This window comes from Oryctolagus cuniculus, chromosome 1 (genome assembly GCF_964237555.1).
Source record: "Oryctolagus cuniculus chromosome 1, mOryCun1.1, whole genome shotgun sequence".
In the NCBI taxonomy this organism is placed as follows: Eukaryota; Metazoa; Chordata; class Mammalia; order Lagomorpha; family Leporidae; genus Oryctolagus; species Oryctolagus cuniculus.
Window position 1 is genome coordinate 143,400,972 of NC_091432.1, and position 17,421 is coordinate 143,418,392.

General features: G+C 49.2%; 1 long non-coding RNA gene across 1 annotated transcript in view; it reads left to right on the plus strand.

Annotated features, from left to right (window-relative positions):
* Window positions 1–6,014: 6,014 nt before the first annotated feature.
* LOC127482824 (uncharacterized) overlaps window positions 6,015–17,421 on the plus strand; it is a 109,204-nt gene continuing 97,797 nt past the window's right edge. Inside the window, exons 1-2 of the long non-coding RNA XR_007908665.2 lie at window positions 6,015–6,964; window positions 16,377–16,512. This is a non-coding gene — a long non-coding RNA (uncharacterized lncRNA). The remainder of the gene's footprint in view (window positions 6,965–16,376; window positions 16,513–17,421) is intronic.

A 17,421-nucleotide genomic window follows, 5' to 3' on the forward strand; every position in this document is an offset into this window, starting at 1 on the left:
CAGATTGGATTCCAAGGACGGGAAGTAGACTGACTTACCCTGGGGAGGGCACTTTTCTCTTAACACAGGATCTCTGAAATTTGTTGAAATTTCTCTGCCTGATCATATTTGGATAACAGACCATCCACGGTGGTTAGGGGCTTCCCTAAAATAGAAGAGTTTTTCTTTACTCATTTAAAAAAGTATGGACCTGTTAAAAAATGCAGGCTAGCATGCTCTAGGAATTCAGGGGCAGTGTTTGGTGTGTGAGCTGGGACACCAGGAGGAATGCCCATGTTGAAGTGCCGGGGTTTGGGTCCTGGCTCCGTTCCCTATTCCAGCTTCCTGCTGATGCACACCCTGGGAGGCAGCCGTGATGGCTTAAGTAGCTGGGTCCCTGCCACTCCCATGGGAGACCTGGATTGAGTTCCCAGCTCCAAGCTTTGACACGGCCCCAGCCCTGGCTGTTGATGAGTGCACCAGTGGAAAGAAGCGCTCTGTATGTCTCTCCCTCTCTGTTTCTCCAATAAAATAAATCAAAAAATAACTTAAAAACATTCAGACAGCTCAGAATGACATCTGATTTCACAAACTCTTTCCTCACTCCGTATCTGCTTTAAACTCAGCATCGTCCGCCTCGAGCCATCGCCATCAGCAGTTTCTGGCGTCAGAGCTCCGGACAGTTGCCACTGGAGACGAAACAGTGTATTCGTTCCTCTGTGTTATGACTGGTGCATTTCAACAGCACGAGCTTTTATGGCGTCCTCATTTGCAAGCAGTTGTTTCACGTTTTGGTAAGCCCCAGAAACACGGGGAGAGTGTCTTAAATCACCAACTACTGGACAAGGCCCCCACACTTTTTGGGCTCTGAGTTTGTTAGTGAGATCTTAGGTCTCGCTCATGCTTTTGTTGGGAGTGTATATATACATATATTACTTATACTACTTCCTTTTCTCTGCTATCATTTATCATTTTTTTCTTAATTATAAATATTTTAACTTTGGAGTTTATCTTCGTGTCATGTGAAAATATACTTATTGTTTATTTCTTGACTGGTAATCTTTAGGCGGTTTCCAGACAGCCGTAGCCATAAAAGAGGAAGAAATATGCAAATTATTTTTGCATTGCAGTCTCATTACTGTTATAATCTTTTTGGAAAATTGCATTTTAAACCACTTTGATGGTATTAGAGAGAATATAATTTATTTTTGCTTTCTGATTTCGCATCCAGTCATTTTGTTAATCCTTTATCTTGTTCAAAAATTTTCTCATGTATTTGAAAGGCAGAGCTACAGAGAGCGAGAGGGAGAGACAGAGAGACCTTCCATCCTCATCTGCTGGTTCACTCTCCAAATGGCCACTAATAGCTGCGGCTGGACCAGGCTGAAGCCAGGAACCAAGAATCTCACCAGGGTCTCCCACAGGGGTAGCAGGGACCCCAGCACGTGGGCCATCTTCCACTGCTTTCCCAGGAGCATTAACAGGGAGCTGGATCAGAAACGGAGCAGCTGGGACTTGAACCAGAGCACCCATGGTATTCCAACCTTGCAGGTGGTGGCCTAACCTACCGTGTCACAACACTGGTCCTAATTCTTTAGTAGTTAGACCTCTTTATTTGTCTTTAAGATTTCACAGGTTGATACTTGCAACTCCAGTTCATGCATTTTTATTATTATATGAGAATACTTCAAAAAATTCATGGAAAATGGAATTATAAGATGTTTTTTGGTGCAAAATTTTTGAAATCCGTGGGTAGCTTTTCATAATATGTGTTTTCCAGTAACTTTATGAAAGGCCCTTGCATAACATTTCATTTGCTGATTATATCACAGCCCTCCACTGAAGAGCATTTAGCTTGTTTAGGCGTCTCCTCCTCCTCCTCCTCTTCCCTCTGTTCGTTGCTGTTACATAATGCTGCAAGCATACATTCTAGGCCATGTCTTCCTGCGGACATGGTGTGAGTATTTTCTTTTGCAAGGTATGTCAGGGAGTGGGACCGCTGGGTCGCAGTACTCAAATGCCTCTTGTACATCATCCATTCTTGGCCTGACCTGCTCTCCCAGTTATTGGAGAGGCAGCCAGCTCTTGTCCAAACTCCCAGTGCCTTTCCCCACCTTGCGTCTGTGTTGCTTGCCTCTTGCCTTGGTCCAGGATGAGGGATGGGACACCTCGGGCCAGGCTGAGTGTCCATGCAGGCACCACCATGAAGGGTGGGGAATTCATGCTCCAAGGGGCAAGCACTTGAACTCTGGGACTTAAATCCACGGACGAATCCACCCTCTGTGCAGCCTGTGCCCTGCAGTGTAGCCTCTGTGGCTTCTTGAAGGTAAAATCTCATCAGACACAGCAGCGAGTAGCACCCTGGCCCTTGTTCAGCCCTTGCTTTCCTGGTTTCGAAGAACCCATCGTCTCTCAGGGGACATCGCCTGGGTCTGGAGGGACTTGTGCTGCCCTGGTGAAGCGGCTCTGATTGTCTCTAAGTGAGGCGGAGGAGAGCTGAGTCGGGAAACCACTGTGCAAGGGAATTTACAGCCAAGGTGGACGCAAGTTTAGTTTTCGGCCCTGGGCCAGGTTGGCGCTAGTGGAGATCCCAGCTTAGAGATGGGCTTGGAGCAAGGAAACCAATCAGAGGTTTAGTTGCATATTTGGAGTCAGCAGGCTGATGTGTACAGTTATGCAACTGTCCCCATAATCAAGTCCTAAACATTCTACGGCTGCAGGATACCCAGAAACCCTCTCCTCCACCCGCTGCGTCTGGTCAGCACTGCCCTGGTCTGCCTCCCTGGAGTTTTGCTGTCTGGGGGCTGTCCCATGAAAGGAACCCTCCAGGATGGAGTCTGTTGAGTGACCTCCTCTTGTTCGCACAATGCACATGAGATTTGCTACTCTCTGTTGTGGGCTGTAGCAGTGTGTTTCTGTTTGTCACGGGGAAGCATCCTGGCGTATGATTGTGGACCGCTTTGTTGATCTCTGGATCAGTCACAGGCGTTGCATGGTTGCCAGCTTTTGGTGGTGATGAGTAAAGTGCTTATAGATCCTTGCCTGTAGGAATCTGTGCCGATCTAGGTTTTTATCATCTTGGGTAACTCTCTAGGGGCGAGGTCACCATGTCTTATGCTAACTGATTATTTCACTTTATAAGAAACATCCAAACTGCTTTCCCTGTACGCTGTGCCATTTTGCATTTCCTACATTTTTCATGTAGGATTTTTCCAGTTGCTCTACAAGCCTTTTCGGCACTTGCTATAGTTTGCTTTCAAAAACCTTTGTAGGCCATTCTGATAGATGTGTACAGGTTGTGGTATGCATTTCCCTAATGACTAAGGAGGTTCAGCATGTTTTCAGACTTATTTAACTTATTTACTAACTGTATCTATTACTTTGGGGGTTCTTTCTTGTCTTTCTTATTCATTAATCATATGCTTATTCATGAATATAGTTAATTGCAATGTTATAAATGGATGTTCACCCACCTAATATTTCACATTAAAAATTTTCTTTTTCTTTAAAGATTTATTTATTAATTTGAAAGCCAGAGTTACGCAGAGAGAGGAGAGGCAGAGAGAGAGAAAGAGAGAGGTCTTCCATCCGATGGTTCACTCCCCAAATGGCCGCAACAGCAGGAGTTGCCCCGATCCAAAGCCAGGAGCCAGGAGCTTCTTCCAGGTGTCCCACGCGTGTGCAGGGGCCCAAGGACTTGGGCCATCTTCCACTGCTTTCCCAGGCCATAGCAGAGAGCTGGATTGGAAGTGGAGCAGCCGGGTCTCGAACCGGCACCCATATGGGATGCTGGCGCTTCAGGCCAGGGCGTTAACCCACTGCGCCACAGCGCCGGCCCTAAAAAAATCTAATCATCATGGAAAAGGCAGAGGAGTGTAGTAATGAAAGCCAGGAGGAGGGCTCCAGTGGGGGCGCAGGACCTGGTGTGCGCCTGGGCAGGTCACTTGGAAACTCTGTGACTTTCGTCATTTGTAAACTGAAGATTCTAAGAGCATCTTCTGTAAAGAGTTACTGTGAAGACGACAGGAGCCGATTCGTATGGTGTGCTCAGATGTTCCTGTCACCCAGCGCATGCCCTGCAGGTGCTAGCTGTCATCATGATCTTCATCATCACCGTCATTGTCATTGTCATCTCCCGGCCCATGACGGAATTCCATCCAAGGATACGCTGACTGTTGTACCTTCTACGATACACACATCACTCATATATGCTCAGAAGAGGCACTCCTTTTAATGTAGTTCTAGAACTGTCAGGGCCTATAGTCTGATCCATAAATACGACAAAGGAAGAGAAGATTTGACAGGTGTACATGGCTCACGTGACAAGCAACCGGAAGACCCTGAGAGTACATCATGAATGGGTCAGCTCTTGAGTTTGCAGACCCGTGGAGGTGGAGAAATATAGCAGTCGGTTCTTTCATGGCCAGTCTACATTCTCTAAAGACTGACTCATAGGCCCGTCCTATCAGAACCTGGATAATTCTTAAGGGACCTTGGAATTAGACAAATGTGTGAACCATTTCACTCCTCACAAACACGTTGGATGACTGCACCTCATTTAAGACAGTGGAAATATTTCTTTGACTTTTGTTGGGTACAACTCAGTATTGATTTTCTTTTCTGATAGGACATTTTGTCTTTGTCATACTGTAATGGGGCTGGAGTTGACAGAACGAATCTTTGGGATAATAAATTTATGTACAAGTGATTAAGCTGAATGCAGTGAAGTCACTATTGCAGATCAATGAACACACCAAGCAGAACACCTAAAACATGAGGACATGCAATTCTCCATCAGTCCACTGAGGGGAGCCATTTCCACAGCAAAGATACGGCAAAGGCAACGCGGAGCCCTTGTTCAGAACTCAACACCAACTCCACTGTGTGGAGATAAATTACTTTGGGAAAAGGATCTTCAGAATCCTGAAAACACCAGTCTTAGAATAGCGAACATAAGCACGTTTAAAAAGTCAGTACAATTAGCTGTACTGATTTAAAACAATCTGTTGTATTTAGGTGAGAAGGTAAAGACACTTTTTTTTTTTTCTCTCTTTGTGCCCCCTTCAGAAATATCTAACACCAAATGAAGATTAGTTGTGGGTTACAGTGCAGTAGAAGTGTTCGGTGAGGGCTTGCTGTGTGCTAAGTGTGTTGTAGGCATTCATGTATTTAATCCTATATCCTATGATGTTGGGGATAGATCTCATCATCCCCATTTCACAGATGGGAATGGAGGCACAGAGAGGCTGATCATCAGTCAAGGTCACATCGCTAGTAACAAGCACGCAGTCTGGTCTAGAGCAGCCAGCCTTCCGCTTCACGGTGCTGTCTTGTGATCGTGGAGCCCACAACCTTAGCTGAAGGGATGGCTGAGTGAAGGAAGTGAGACAGCAGACTCAGGTAGTTAGGCAATGGATGCAGCCATCTAGAATCACATATTTTCACTTGAGCCTTCGAAGGGAAAGTCAGCAGAAAAATTGGCCCTCCGAACAATTGTGGGAACATAGCACACGCGCCAAAGGAAAACAGATGGGTGTGGGTGTTTGGAGCTACATTTAAGAGACTGCATGGGCCACCCATATCCTCTATGAGAGTGTTTGAGTTTGAGCGCTGGCTCTACTTCCAACTCACGCTCCCTGCTAAAACACACCTCGAAAGGCAGCAGGGGATGGCTCAAGGACTTGGCTCCCTGCCATTCATGTGGGAGACCCGGGTTGAGTTCTGAGCTCTTAGCTGTTTGTGGGCATTTGGGAAATGATCCATGAAGTGGAAATTCTCTCTCTCTCTCTCTGCCTTTCAAATAAAATGAAAATAAATAGGCAAATAAGAAACTAGTTGAAGATGAACTTGTTTGGAACATACTTTCACGTTGGAATCTATGTCAAAAGTTCTTAGGGCTGACGATGGAGACAGCAGAAGGTTTTGGCCACGGCGGGAGGGTGGGGGTGGGGAGTGGTTACGGGGATTAGAAGAGCAACTTCAGTGAAAAACTTTCCATTTGGGCTCCAGGAGACCTGTGTTATGGTTTCTCTCCCCATATTTTAGGAATATTTCAAAACTTGCCTCATCTTCCTGGACTGTCTCTATAAGTGTCTTTTTCCCCTCCTCTCATTTTTTTCAAACATTCTGTCTTTGCCGTATTTGCCTGGTTTCGATGACATGCAAACCTCAATTCGCCTGGTGATAAAAAAAAAAAGTTCTCATGAACACAACTAAAAATTCGAACATCTCAGGCAACTTTCCCCTCCCTGACGTGGTTTTGGCCACGTTATATTCAACACGCAAAATACCAAGGATGCGAAAAAGTGAAGCGAATCATTTATCATCTGAAAAAGAGGGGGAAAAATTCTCTTCTTCGAGACTCTTCTGTTATGAGAAAGTTCTAACACAGACGCTCAGAGAGAAGCCTGGAGACGCTCGCGAGCCCTGCTGTTTCAGACGATTTTCTTGGCTAAAAAAAGAAGATCATTTAGACAAGCTAAGTTATGGAGACGCTTGGCTTTGCCAAGGGAAGTGAGAGAACCCTGTTTCATTACGCCCATGAGTCATCTCTTTTCCTTGGTTCTGTGAAAAGATTGTTATGAAACTCATCAAATATGACTTAGGAATAAAACCCGTGTCTGTGATTCATTACAAAACAGAAATTAATTAACTCACATCCTTAAATACGATACTAGCTTTGTGGTGCTGGGGGGGCGGGTTAGTGCTTAGCTTAGCTGTTTTGATGCTCAAGGAGCGCTCTCTCTGTCTCTTTTTGTCTCTTTGCCTCTCGAATAAATAAATAATGACTTAAGAAGAAGTCTATCGTTTAGAAAAATAATTTGCCTGTTTTCCCAGAAGCTTTTCTGGACACGTTCAGTGCAGAGTGAGAAAGTCGGTCAGTCTCTGAGCTGGTGCTCAGCCATCAGGGGTCAAGCAATGCTCGGAACGCGACCCGGCCTGAATCCCAGCTGGATTTGACTTCCTGGAGGGCTGGAGTAGCCAGGTAGGGGGAGAGGCCCAGAGCCCAGGGGAGCTGGGAGTGCGGGGCTGGAGCTCGGTCAGGTCCCGCAGGAAAGCAGGCGTCAGCAGCAACAGAGCCAAGATTCGTAACTGGAGAAGCACGTTTGCCAGTAACTTCCCGAGGCGCTGGGGTCCGGGAGGGGGGCGAGGAGCCGCTCGGAGCAGGGGCCGTGCAGCCACAAGCACAGACCAGGCCACTGCCTGGAGGCTGTGCACTGGTCACGTGTTTCAAGGCGAGGTCGGGCTGGTCGGGGGCCGGGTTGGCTGGGAACCACGAAGGCAAGAAGCAAAAAATCAAAGACCATATGTGTGTTAAATAAAAAAGATCTGATTATTGTTAAGGAGAGCGAGAGAGCGAGAGAGCGAGAGAGCAAGAGAGCGAGAGAGAGAGAGGACGTCTGCTCGGTATGTGGCTTTTTAAGAAACAGTCCAGCCGAGCCACTCTCTGAATTTTCAGAACTCCCATTCTACAGGCGAGAAGGAAGGGGCTGGGCAGAGCCGTGGTTTGCCTTCTCACCAAGAATCCTCTCAACCCTGCTGCTCTTCTCTTCATCTCCCCACCTCCCCTCCTACCCCTACCGCTCTGCTGTGGGGTGGCAGTGACTCAGAGCCAGGGTAGCCCAAAGCCCAGGACTGGTGGGCTGCTGGGAGGAGGAGGGGTTAGCAGAGCCCGTGGATGAGGGTAGGAGGTAGGGACGATGCTCCTTCCATGCTGTTACACACCTTGGGTGGATGAGAGCTTTTTTTTTTTTTTTTTTTTTTTTTTTTTTTTTTTTTTAACAGGCAGAGTGGACAGTGAGAGAGAAAGGTCTTCCTTTATTGTTGGTTCACCCTCCAATGGCCGCCGCGGCCGGTGCGCTGATCCGAAGCCAGGAGCCAGGTTCTTCCTTCTGGTCTCTCATGGGGTGCAGGGCCCAAGCACTTGGGCCATCCTCCACTGCACTCCCTGGCCACAGCAGAGAGCTGGCCTAGAAGAGGGGCAACCGGGACAGAATCCGGCGCCCCGACTGGGACTAGAACCCAGTGTGCCGGTGCCGAAAGGCGGAGGATTAGCCTAGTGAGCTGCGGCAACAGCAGCAGGAAAATGGAATTTTAAAATACAGGACAGAACCTGGTGCCCCGACTGGGACTAGAACCCGGTGTGCCGGCGCCGCAAGGCGGAGGATTAGCCTAGTGAGCCGCAGCACCAGCCTGGATGAGAGCTTTGACAGGTTTCTGTGGGCAAGCCTGAGAATCTACCATATAATTTTTCTAAACCTATTCGTTTACTTGAGAGGCAGAGCAAGCGTGAGAATGAGAGTGAGAGAGTGCCCGCCAACGGCAGGCAGAAGCCGGGAGCTTAGGATTCCAAGCTTGGTTTCCCAAGTGGGTTCACAGGGACCCAGCATCGCCTGTGGCTTCCAGGGGGGCACATTAGCAGGAAGCTGGATAAGAAGTGGAGGCGAGGCTGGAAGCCAGTCACTCCGGTATGAAATGTGGAGGTCCCAAGCAGTGACTTAACTAATGCACCACAACACCTGCCTACTGTTACCTATGTGTTATACTTAGAGACTAACCATGTGTTTAAATACGTCATGTATAATTCATACTTGGTCATATGTCATATATGTAGATCAATGTGCGTATGCATCATATACTATATCTCTCTATATAACTTTTTGGTAGACATTACAGCAAAATGTTCCCTTTGGGGGCACCTGGTACCTGGATGTATTGGGGCAGCTTCATTCGGATCCACTTGATTTTTTTTCCCCTAGGAGAAATGATCCCAGCATTTTTGCATCTTGATGCCCCATCCATTGAGATAACATTCCTGTGCTCTCCCCACAACGGTGAGAACTGTGAGACAGTGCAGTTGCTAATCAGCTAGATTTCACCATCCTGCCATGCATCAATATTCAGAACACCATGTTGTACATGATACACTCATATGTTATCTGTCAAATTAAGAAACAATTAAATATTCAAAAAATGTGAACTGGAGCTTCCTTTTCCAAGACAAATGAGGAATATGAATATCTTCTTTTTTTCTTAAAGATTTATTTATTTATTTGAAAGTCAGAGTTACACAGAGAGAGTAGGAGAAGCAGAGATAGAGAGATAGAGAGACAGACAGACAGAGACAGAGACAGAAAACAGAGAGGGAGATCTTCCATCCACTGGTTCACTCCTCCCCAGATGGTTGCAATGGCTGGTGCTGTGCTGATCCGGAGCCAGGAGCCAGGAGCTTCTTGCAGGTCTCCCACGTGGGTGCAGGGGCCCAAGGACTTGGGCCATCTTCCACTGCCTTCCCGGGCCACAGCAGAGAGCTGGATTGGAAGTGGAGCAGCCACTAGAACTGGCGCCCATATGGGACGCAGGCACTGCAGGCAGTGGCTTTATCTGCTACACCATAGCGCTGGCCCCTTGGATATCTTGGGAGTGACACAAACTGAGACTGCCTGCTCCTCACACTGGGAGCTTGAGGAAGATGCCAGCCATGTATAATAGGAGACCACAACGTACACAGCCAGCACAGTGAACACTTGCTGTGATTTGCCCTCAGTACTTATGTTCCTTTTTTTTTTTTTTTTTTTTTTTTTTTTGACAGGCAGAATGGACAGTGAGAAAGAGACAGAGAGAAAGGTCTTCCTTTTCCTTTTTGCCGTTGGTTCACCCTCCAATGGCCGCCGCGGCCGGCGCACAGCACTGATCTGGTGGCAGGAGCCAGGTGCTTCTCCTGGTCTCCCATGAGGGTGCAGGGCCCAAGGATTTGGGCCATCCTCCACTGCACTCCCGGGCCATAGCAGAGAGCTGGCCTGGAAGAGGGGCAACTGGGACAGAATCCGGCGCCCCGACCGGGACTAGAACCCGGTATGCCGGCGCCGCAGGCGGAGGATTAGCCTTTTGAGCCGCAGCGCCCGCCTGTTCCTTTTTAAAAATAAATTATTTATTTACTTATTTGAAAGGCACAGTGATAGAGAGATAGGGCGCACACGTGTGCATGAGCGAGATATCACTCTTCCATCCATTGTTCCCTCCCTAAATGACAGCAACAGCTAGGCTGGGCCAGGCTGAAGCCAGGAGCCAGGAACTCCATCTGGGTCTCACCTGTAGGGAGCAGGGGCCATGTTCCACTGCCTTCCCAGGTGCATTAGCAGGGAGCTGGGTTGGAAGCCGAGCAGCTGGGACTCAAACCAGCTCTCCAACATGGGATGCTGGTATCACAAGCGGTGGCCTAACCTGCCGTGCCGTAGTGCCAGCCCTACTTTCTGTTCGTTTACTGGTTCCATCTCTGTACCAGCCCCCTAAGGGTGGTTACCACCTGTATTACAGATGAGGATGCTGAGACACCTGGCAAGTGCAGGCTGGCTCTGGGGCCAATCGTCTTAAAACCCCCAGTAGCCTGGGTCTCGAAATGGAAACACAATTCATTTTTTCCTCTTTGTTTTGGCACAAGAAGCAGGAAATGCAATGACTCCCCTAGCCCAGATCTTCTGGAAATTTTCGATATTTACTATTTACATGCAAGGAGAGGAAAAACCAGTTTGGCTTTGGGGGAGGCTGCTGATCTAATGGGCCTCCAAGTCTGGTGTGAAAGAGGGAGGTGAAAATGCCTTTGGAAGAAGGAAGGGTTCTAGAATGAAATAAAGCCATAGGTTGATGGGAGATGAAGGAAGAGAGTTACGAGTGGGTCTAGGAGCCTGGGGCTGAACCAAGAGAAGTTTCCTGGGAAGGAGAGGTTCCCTTCCCAGATTCTCATCTAGGGAAGACGTGGCCGATTGTGTGAACTCAGCAACAGACCAACAAGAGGGATGGAGGAGGCGGGCATTTTCATGACTCAACGACCCACACCTCTTTGTATTTACGCACTTGCACATCTCCTCCTCCTGAATGGGACCCGGGCCTGCGAGTTGCTTTAATTCACAGAATTCTGCAGAGGTGGCACCGAGCCTGCTGTGGACTTTAGCCTTAAGAAGGTTTGGTCACTTCTGATTGTGTGTTCTTGGAAGCCTTGAGCTGCCGTGGGTGCCCTACTGGGAGGACCACATGGACAGGCTGAAGCCCCGAGAGTAAAGGGAGGAGGCCAAAGCCAACACTGAGAAATCGGGCTAGGGGACCTGTGGTCTCCAACTTCAGCTGTTCAAGGCGGTCTGGTTGAGACTGGATGGAGGAGGGGCAAAGCCATTGTGAACATTCTAACCTTTACAGGCCTCACGCAGGAAAGAGACAAGCCCTCCCCTGGTGCACTGTCTGAATTTCTTGAGCTCAGATTCATGAAGAGTGGTGAAATGGCTGTTGGCACAGACCAGCCAGCTTTGTAGCAATTGATGATGAAAACAGGCTGCCTTCTTTACATGGCTGGGAGCTGCCGAGACACGGGGGCTTCACCTGCTACAGGTCCATTTCTCTAACACTTGACACCATTGCCACTGACAGCTCCTGGTGAGCACCTTCTGTCATCCGCATCCCACACTTCAGCTGTCAGTCACCCAGCTTTTGTGATGTTGTCGATTTTGTGTGAATTCCTTTTGGGCACTCCACATGGACAATCCTGCCGGGTTCTTCTTGGGACACTCATAAACCAAAGGAAAGGGGAACGGAGACCTGGATGGCCAGCGGAATGGGGTATTGGTTAACCGCATGTGTTAACTTGGCTGGGCCATGGTGCTCAGATACTTGGTCAATAGGATTCTAGATGTTTCTGTGAAGGTGTGCTTTTTCTGTGTGTGTGTGTGTGTGTGTGTTTGGATGAACTTAACATTTAAATTAGTGGACTCAGGGCATGGCAGATTCTTCTCCAACTGATTGGTGGTCCCATCTAATCAGTTGAAGATCTTAACAACAGGGCAAAGACGGACCCCTCTCCCCAGCATCAAACAAGATAGGATTTTCCCAGTAGAATGTTCTAGGGCTCAAACTTCAACCCTTCTTTTGAGTCTCCAGCCTAGTGGCTTCCTCCATCAGATTTTGGACGTTGCAAGCCTCTACAATAATATGAGCTAATTCCTTTCTTTCTTTGCACATACACGCACATGTGCCCACACAGTATGTGCACATGCACACATGTATGTCTTCTGTCAGTTGTTTCTCTGGGGAACCCTGCTTAATGCAGACGGTACAGCTCTTTGCGTACGTTCTTTGTGTTGCCGAAAAGCGAGCACCAGACTCTCTGAGCTGGGTTGGTGGTGAATGACTCTCTGTTACATGTATTACCAGAATTATTGGGCTGGAATTTTGGAGCTCTCTGGCTCTGTCCCTCTGTGACTTTGGGAAAACCAGTCAGCGTCCCTGGGCCTCAGTTTCATTATGGTGCTAGCTCTCAGCATGCCTGTAATTTAAATATGGTTATTAGGATAAAAAAAAACCACAATGGTCCCATTGTTCCGGCAATAATGAGTGCTTAATCATGGTCCAGGTGGGGACCATATAATACGCTTTTTTATTTTTAATAAAGAGCTTAAAAAGCAGGCATGTTTGCTCTTCTTACTTTCTGCTGTTTCCGTCGCAAGAGCTAAATAGAGGTGGATTCTTGGAGGCTACCATACTTAATCAATTATCGGAGGACATTAACTGGCACACCTGTTCACGTTTGCCTTTTTATTACTCGGCCCTAGAGCCAGTAAAATTACAGTTTGCCCAACTCACTTTCATAACGTACTGATTGCTTTTAATAAGACATTTTTCTCCTAAGTGGATAGGGAGAGCGGTCACCTGGGTGTTGGGGCCTAGGACTTATGGAATCACACAGGTTCTCTTTTGCTTAGGAGGCCTGGTCGCTTACACGGGGCTGCTCTGTACACCCGGGACCCGTTTGCTGTCTGGTTTCAACGTGTTCGCCACAGCATGGCTGGGCCTGTGTGAATGCAGTGACCTCCTAGCCACTGGCCATGTCGAGGAAGAATCTGGTGCTTCAGGGCTCACGCAGACCAGAACGTTGAGTGCTCACGGGAGAGGGATGGCATTTACGATGGCGGAGCTCCCAGCCAGGGCCTGGAACCCAGTTGTTCTCCCCAGGGAGGTGATCCAGAGCTTGTAGTTGATACTTGAGAAATGTTTTTCCTCCTGGGAGACACAGAGCCAGTCTCTGCTCAGACACTGGCGGGGGACGGGGTGCTGCTGCACCACGTGGTGTTCTGGGGACCACAGAGATTTAAGACTACAAGGATGTGGGCTGGTGCGGTGGCTCACTTGGCTAATCCTCCGCCTGCAGTGCCGGCACCCCGGGTTCTAGTCCTGGTTGCTCCTCTTCCAGTCCAGCTCTCTGCTGTGGCCGGGGAGGGCGGTGGAGGATGGCCCAAGTGCTTGGGCCCCTGCACCCGCATGGGAGACCAGGAGGAGGCACCTGGCTCCTGGCTTCAGATCAGTGCAGCACCGGCTGTGGTGGCCATTAGGGGGTGAACCAACGGAAGGAAGACCTTTCTCTCTCTCTCACTAACTCTGCCTGTAAAAAAAAAAAAAAGACTACAAGAATGTGACCTTAGGGATCGTGGGTAATAACTTTCAAATGTACCAACACCCCCAGGGAGGAGTCTCTGGGAACTAATGGTGTCTTTCCACTCCTTCCTTTTTAGATTTAGTTTTAGAAAGATGAATGAAATTAAATGAATGCATCGGAGAGGCAGAGAGACAGACACACGGAGAGGAAAGGGCTCTCGGTCCCTGGTTCACTTTCCCAAATGCTCGACAAAGCTTGGGAGGATCCAAGCCAGGACCCTGGAACACAGTCCTCATGGGAGTCAGGGGCTCAATCACTCGAACCATCCCTGCTGCCTTAGCAGGGAGCTGGAGTCAGGAGCCAGGCACGGATCTTGTGGGAGGTGGGCATGCTACCGGGTGCCTTCATGCCCACGCCAATGTCTTCCTCTTACACAGAGGAAGGTGAGGGCCAGAACAGTAAGGGCTTTCCCCTTGAACACTCGGTGAGGGAGAAGGGCAGCCTGGGAGGGACTTCCTCCAGGGGCTTCTGCCCAAGGTCATCCCCCACACCGCCACTCTGCCTCTCCCCATGCCTTGCAACAGTGAGGCATCTTGGTTTGTCTTTCCCGCTGCAAGGCGTGGTGGCTTGCTGCTCAGAGAGCGCCCTGGACGAAGCTTTTGCTGTCACCCTTACTTCTTCTTGCAAAGGGTTGGGCGGAGGGACAAGGCCCCAGCCAGCGAGCTTGCTGCTCCAGTTGCTGGCCCCAGCTCCTTTACCTTGCAGCTTTGTGGTGTGGGGAAGTTGGCTCCTCATCTGGAAGCCGGTGATACTCACGCCTGGGATACTCACGTCGTATTACCTTCCCACGGCTGCTGCGACAAGCGATCAGAGACGCGGTGGCTTCGAACGACAGAAACATAACATCTCACAGTTCCGGAGGGCAGCTGTCCATCACTAGGGCAACGAGGTGTCTGCAGGGTCACATTCCTTCCCGACCTTATCTGTAGTGGACTCTCTGGAAGCTTCCGGAAGCTTCTGGAAGCCGCTGGCCTTCCTGGGCTTGGGGCTGCCTCCCTCCCCACTCTGCCTCCAGATCACAGCGTCTTCTCTTCGCTCTGTGTGTCTGGGATCCACCCCGGCTCCCTTTTATAAGGACACTTGTAAAGCCTCTGGGGCCTACATGATAAATCCAGAATAATCTCCCCCATCAAGATCCTTAACTTAGTCACATTTGCAAAGTTTGCCACAGGATAAGCAATTCAAAAATTTTGAAATCCATGCATAGATTTTTTTCATGATATGCATTTTCTATGGACTTTTTGAAGACTTCTACTATATAGAATTTTGAACAATTTTGAACCAAAACAAACTTACTTTGTAATCTTATTTTCCACATGCTTGTACAAATGTATTTGTTTGAAAGGGGTGTGTATGTGTGTGTGAATGTGTATGACAGAGAGAGAGAGAGAGAGAGAGAGAGAGATGTCATCCATTGCTTTGCTCCCCAAATACTGGCAACAACCAGTACTGGGCCAGGCTGAAGAGAGGCCTGGGACCCGGAGCTCAGTGCAGGTCTCCCTTGTGCATGGCAGGGGCCCAAGCCCTTGGGCTTTATCCTCTGTGCCTTCCAGGGTATACCGTGGCAGGAAGCTAGAAGTGGAAGTGGAGCTGGGGCTGGAACCTAGACACTCAGCTGCAGAATATAAGGATTCCAAACGCTGTCTTAACCATAGTGCCAAATGCTCTCCCCACCAAGAACTTCTTCGAAGTATCCTCCCAAGTACCCTAACCTGAGGTTAGGACCTGGTTGGTTTGGAGGATGTTATTCAGCCAATCAAATGACTCGGCCACAGGCATTCACTGTGACGCTTATGGGCCATGATGCACCAGAAGTTCTATATGCAATAATGCTCTCCTTATGGCAAGGTGCTAGCAAACACATTTAGGTGTTTTTGTTTGTAACAGCGATAATATCTATCTCAATAGAAGACTGTACATTAAAATATATAGCAGAGAAATACCTTAACAAGAGTAAAACTAGCTGCAATTTTATTTATGTAAAGTAAATCAAAGACACTCATTCTTTCTCCAAGATTGAGCATCTACTGTATACCAGGATTATTTTAAGCTCTAATAGTAAATAAAGCAGATACAGATTTCTGGACTCATGGCAAGTATATTCCCACAATGGGACAGAGAATGCACAATAAATATAATAATAGTATTAATAATAATAAACTTATAGATTCAAGGTAGGTGGTTGGAGACAGCAGGCAGGAGGCCTCTCTGATTGGAGATAATCAGAGCTTGGGGCAGTAACACACAGGTCCTGCAGGTGTCTGGAGGAGTGGCCCCGGGTGACTGTGGCTGGGCGGGGCTTGGGGGACCCTGGGCTAAAGTCTTAATGGAAAGGAGACAGTCAAGGCTCAAGTAAAAATCTTTTTGCCACACAGTCCCATTGTTTGCTTGCTTCAGGGACTGGGAACTCACAACCCTGGAGGCGAGGCGTTGGGGGTGCTCAGGCACAGGACCAAGGCTGGTGGGAAGGGAGGTGCCTGGAGGACCCCCTGCAGGGTGGCCCCCCCACAGAGCTCCAGCTGTCAGTGTTCTACAGGATAGGACCCCAGCGTGGTGGTGTCTGCCGGCTTTGTAAAGGAGAAGCAGAAAATCCAGTATTCTCACATGGATTTTCCTAGTTTTAAGATGCTGGCGGTGGATGATTTGTTGATTAAACGTGTGGGCCAACTTCAGTGTGCACATGAGTCAGGTTCCCTTCCCACTCCCACTTATGAACTGGGGGTCCCACACTTCAGGGGTCTGCCCTGCTGCTGTGGTTCAGAGGTGTCCCCCAATATTCCTATGTTGGAATGTGGTCCCCAGTGCAGCCGGGATGGGAGATGGGGGGTCACTGGGAGGTGACTGGGTGAGCCATGGATGTGCCCATGGCTGGATTTTGCATGGATTACTATGCTCTAGAGGGAGTTCTTTGTTACAGAAGTCAGCTCCCCTGGCACACCGGCCCTGCCTCACGTGGAATGCCCTCACCCACCCCTTACACTGCGGCGTGAGAAATCTTCAGATGCAGAGCAGGTGTCGGCTCCACGCTCTTGGACTTCCCAGCTCCCACAATGGTAAGAAATAAACTTCTTTTCCCAATAAACTACTTGCTCTCAGGAAAATGGGCTCAGGCACTGGCCAATGGCGGGCCAGCGTTTCGCTCAGGGTCAGCGTGCAGAGGACAGAGGGGAGGCGACTGATGATCCTAGGGGTGACACGGGGCTCACTCTGCAGCGTGGGTCCGTGCTGCCCCCGCCCCAGGCCCCCTGGGACGTCAGGCCCTGCCGGCCCCCTTCCCCCACCCAAATCCTTTTGCTCTGGGCCCAGCACTCAGTCCACCGCGATGGACAGGTCTCACCGTCCTGTGAGCCTGACTTTATCTCACGGCGTGCTGTGAGAGGAACATTCTGGAGGCCCGACAGAGCAAACCTGCATGCAGCGTGGCGTACACTGGAGAGTGCGCCGTCAATATTCGCTGAGCTTGTGGTTGCCAGGAGCTGTGTTGCTATTATTGGCAGTGTTAGTGGTTAAGCCCACTGACCAGCGGTCACCTTTCTGGGTGCTGTCTTAGGTTAGAGGACAGCTGTCCAGGGGAGTGGCCCTGGCCCCTCAGAGGTACTTCCTGACCCAAACTTCAAGGAGTTAACTTGTTTCGATGCTGAAGCTCGTTCTGGCTGATACAACTCTCTATAGGCAACACATGTGTGTGCTCCTGTTAGGCTGTTCCGAGCTGCAAATCACTCCGTGGGGAAGAAGGAGCTGATGCTTTGGAGGGAGACTGGGGGTTCTGTCTGGCCCTCTTGCCGAAAGAACTCCAAGTCTCCTTCCATGTTTGCAAGGCGGAGGAACAGCTTTTTTCGATTGAAATTGGGTTTTCCAGTGGGTGCATGTAACGAGGCAAGCAGGAGGCCGGAGTAGCACCAGCAGCTTGTCCTGGGACTCACGGGGGAAGTGCTGCGCTCTCCCAGGTGGTGGTGCTCAGG